The sequence below is a fragment of the Rhipicephalus sanguineus genome, chromosome 2 (assembly GCF_013339695.2).
Source record: "Rhipicephalus sanguineus isolate Rsan-2018 chromosome 2, BIME_Rsan_1.4, whole genome shotgun sequence".
In the NCBI taxonomy this organism is placed as follows: domain Eukaryota; kingdom Metazoa; phylum Arthropoda; class Arachnida; order Ixodida; family Ixodidae; genus Rhipicephalus; species Rhipicephalus sanguineus.
In genome coordinates, this window is record NC_051177.1 from 145,666,579 (window position 1) to 145,670,844 (window position 4,266).

Below are 4,266 nucleotides of genomic sequence, written 5' to 3' on the forward strand. Positions count from 1 at the left end.
GGCAGGGGAAATCTGGGGGTAAATAGAAACATACAATCAACAATTTTTCACGGCGCTCAAGGTTGATTGCTAGCCAGATCGATTCTTCGATGGTTTCTAGGTCTTTCGTCTAACGGATTTCAGTGAATTGTCAATGGCAATCAGCACGCCACCGCCTTTCTGTTTGGTTTCACTGAATCTCGGTCACTGCGGAAGGTGGTGTAGGTCGGGGGAAAAAAGTCAGATGAGGGAATTTCAGTGCCGAGCCAGGTTTCAGAGATAGCAATAATAGGAAAAGCAGACGAAAGAACATTAGAGAAAAACTCGAGTGTCTTGGTACGCAGACCCCGAGCATTTTGGTAGAATATGTCTACGTCACACGGCACTTTGGATTCCAGTCACTATCTCAGAGGGATGAAGCATGTCATCGCGCAGCTCCCCACGAAATGGCTTGAAGAGGCATCGGAGGGGCCACATCGAAGGGTCATTCAGGCGTTATAGTGTTTCCTCGTCGACTTCAATATAGAATGAAGAATATGACTGGAACTTTGTTTGAAGTCGCCGGCAGGAGATGGGAGACAGATCCAATGAAGCAATATGTTTTTTAATGTCAGCAGTAGTGGTGTCCGGGCTCAGCTTCCTAACAAAAATGGCCTTTGGCCATTGTTGCCTTTGTGGCCGTTGAGCTACAGATATAGTGGATGTTTCATAACTCCAAACGAGGCGGGTTTCTTCTTTCTTTCACCCTCAGTCACCGCTGCAGAAGAGGCTGTCACAGGCATCACACTGACACGCTCAGGACGTGTCTACGTCAGCTGGCGGCGAAGCCGAAGATGAAAGAATTTTGGAGAGGGGTTGTTCGGAGAACGCAGGTTGCTAATAATAATAATAATAATAATAATAATAATAATAATAATAATAATAATAATAATAATAATAATAATAATAATAATAATAATAATAATAATACGTAAGGTGTTACGTGCCAAACCATATGACTATGAGGCATCAGCAGGGAAGGCTCCCGCAATTTCCACTACCCGGGGACGCACGTACCCGGGTAGTACACGGTCCTCTAGTATTTCGCTGCCACCGAAATGTCACCGCCACGGCCGGGGATTGAGCCAGTGGGAGAGGACACTCGACACTTTTAAGGTTGCGAATTCTTCTATATGACGCCTCGTCGCTCGCAGACGGTCTCCCTCGGCTCGGTGAACGCCCAGAAGTATCGGCTGCTGGACTACGTGTACCCAGCCTGGACCGGCGTCATCCAGCTGGTCATCGTCCTTTGCTGTATAGTGGCCATCATCACGCAGGTATGCGCACATTCGCGGAGAACGGCCACGTGAGTCTGACGCATCGTAAAGCAATATTTCTCGCTGAGCGTATAGACAGCTGGCTGTAATTGGTTCTGGTCATAACTATGTGGAACATCGTACTGACCAACAAGGACACAGGGTATAATGGTGCCCCTCCCGCTTGCCGCCCACAAACTGAATGACTAGAAATATTTCAAGTTTAAAAGTGACTTCCGTATTGTGCTGCAGTTAAAACTCTCTAGCAGGAACTATGGCCAAGTACCTATTAAAGAAAACCCACCAACATATGTAGGTGTCACCCTTGCCATGTCAATTGTGCTGTTCTGCAGAAAACAAAGCTGGTCACCATTTCCGTGGCGTATGGGCGACGAGAATACGGCCTGCATCAATTGCACGAGCAGCCTGAAATAAAAGCGCGGTGCCCAATGCAAATGCTGGTGATCCTGCTCAAAGTTTCGTAATTTTAGGAGCTGGCTCGCCAGGTTCTTAAGCTGGGGCTAAGTCCCGCGCCGCAACCTGCATCGATCCATTCAAAGCGTCGTGGAACGCGAAGAGGAACGCTACGCGCGTCGTGTCTTCCCTCTAGCCTGGCCGTTAGTTCACACAGGGCGAGCGGGGAACGCGGACGACAGGCAGGCGAGCGTCGGACAGCTATTTTTAGGGCCACTTTGTCGTGCGCGTCTCGAGCGCAGTTTTCAAATTGAAAGAACATTAGGAGCGTTGCGCCTGCAAGTGTCGGCAATGGAGAATCAGATGCTCTTAGATATTTCTTGTATATATACTTCATCAGTGTGTATATAATTGTAAATTGTGTATATAGTTCATAAAAATTGTAAATTTGTAAAACATTGTGTATATATGTATATAACAACGTGTGTCACGTCTTCATATGATGTTAGAGGACTTGTACGGAAGATTCACGGGTTTTCCCGATCTTCTCCGAGCCAGCTCCTCAACCATCATTGACTTCGTGGATATGACGTGATTTTTTTTTTGCAATACCTTTCGAACTGTTGCCTGACATCAGCGGCCTCTCCCCTCCCCCAAAAACAGTTTGAGAAATTGTCTGCCCTTATCCCACAAGAAGGGGATGAAGGGGGAATGGCCTGTTCCCTGGTGCGCACGTCTGTGCCCTGGAAAACGAAAAAAAGAATTCCCGTACTCACTATGCACTAACTATGCAGCGGACAGGATGTGTCAGGAGTGCCACGACAGCCGCACCACGCAACCATAAATGGCATACGTATTGAAGACCGCTAATCATTCACGAGAATAGTTAATGCCGCGAGTTTTACCGGCAGTTCTAACACACAGGGCAAAGGAAAAGGACAAAGACATCGCTGACAAGGTCAAACGCGAGCCTGTTTGTCTCCCCGTGTTTCAGTTCCCCTGACTGAAGCGCGCGCAGGGTACTCTGTATGAAGCGATGATATGTGCTTCTCACAAACGCCTGCCATTGGTGCCCGGCTTTCCAGGGAACAGTTTATTTGAATGCAACATCAGTGGTGCGATCTTGTACGCATTCCAAAATAAGCACGGAGGCGTGGCATTACATCCAGCCCCACGTTACCGCACGCGATTTGGTCAATGCAGGGCCGTGACGTCTGTCGCGGTTCACATGGGCCATTCGCGGCGGCTGGATGTAACGCCACGCCTCCGTGTTTATTGGAATGCGTACAAGATCGCACCACAGGATCCTTGGTCACCATTATGGTCAAACCGTAACCATAACACTACGCATTGAAAAATGACGCGAAAGTTTCGACCTGAGTAAAGGTATAGGGCAGAAGTGGCGCCCCCTTTAAGTGAATGGGGGGGGGGGGGGGTGTCCCTGCCTCTCTCGTGCGCACGCCTGTGGGTTACAAAAATACGAGGTGAATGTGGCTTACAACCAATGCGCATGTATTGTGTGTGCGCCATCTTTGTGTGTCGTCTTTCCCACGCTCTGGATAATTTTCGAGAATGCAATAACATATACAGCCCAACTGTACATTGTATAATTTATTAGATTCGTCGCAGCAAATGAGTGTGTGTACGAATGCGTTATTACAACGCTTGGAAGCACCGTTTAGTGTTAACTGTTACTTTGTGATGTGAATCGCTGCGACGGTTTTCATATGCCCTCCCCATCGCTAATTTCTATCTCATATTCTCCCTCTGTGTATAGTGTCAAAACAAATTCCTTCTGGTTCTGGATCAAACTCCTAGCCGCTATTCTTTCTTTTGTATCTCTTCTACTGTAGGTACCCAGTGCCAATACAGGATGACGGGTCTTCTCTTGACCTTTACGGGCACGTCATATAGATGCCGATCCATCGTTCTCTCGCTTTCTCTTGTGAGAGTGAATCTACCACACTAACATATCGTCATCGATCCATCTTTGCTCCCAGGACATATACGCAGCGATGGAGCCGGAGCGCGGCTATGGTCCCTCGGACCCCGAGATCTTCGCTCGCTACCAGAGTGCGCTGCCGGGTCGCAACGTGATCCCGTTGACGATCACCACAGACGCAAGAGGAGGAAGGAGAGGCCTCCCGGACACTTCCATGTCTGTCTGCCCGATCAACGGAAGCGAGCCAGCCTCTCGCTGAAAGCGAGCCATTGAACCTGGCCCCGGGTCGCTAAACCACACTATATTTGGCAGCTATCTGCGACTGCAACTTGTTCAAAAAGAATGGCGCTGCGCTCCGGATGCGCAAGTAGCAAATATATACAGCTTCATTAAGCGTATACTTTTCCTGGACTTTGCGTGAGACAGCGCGCAGAAACGGGACAACTGAATGAGAGCACACAGAGACGGCACATTGTGTGTGGGTGGTTTCTTCATTTTTGTCCGGTTTCTGCGCGCTGTTAATCAGCCCGACATGCAGCGGTTTATAAAGGAACGGCGATGTGGGCGAGTTGATTTACGTACATTTTACAGAATCAAAGCGCTCGTGTGCATCGCTCTCTGCGTTCCTTCCTTCGA

General features: G+C 48.6%; 1 protein-coding gene across 1 annotated transcript in view; it reads left to right on the forward strand.

Annotated features, from left to right (window-relative positions):
- LOC119381947 (sodium- and chloride-dependent neutral and basic amino acid transporter B(0+)-like) overlaps positions 1-3,976 on the forward strand; it is a 169,839-nt gene extending 165,863 nt beyond the window's left edge. Inside the window, exon 13 of the mRNA XM_049412669.1 lies at positions 3,689-3,976. The gene's annotated coding sequence lies outside the window, so the exon portion shown is untranslated. The remainder of the gene's footprint in view (positions 1-3,688) is intronic.
- The last annotated feature ends 290 nt before the right edge of the window (positions 3,977-4,266 follow it).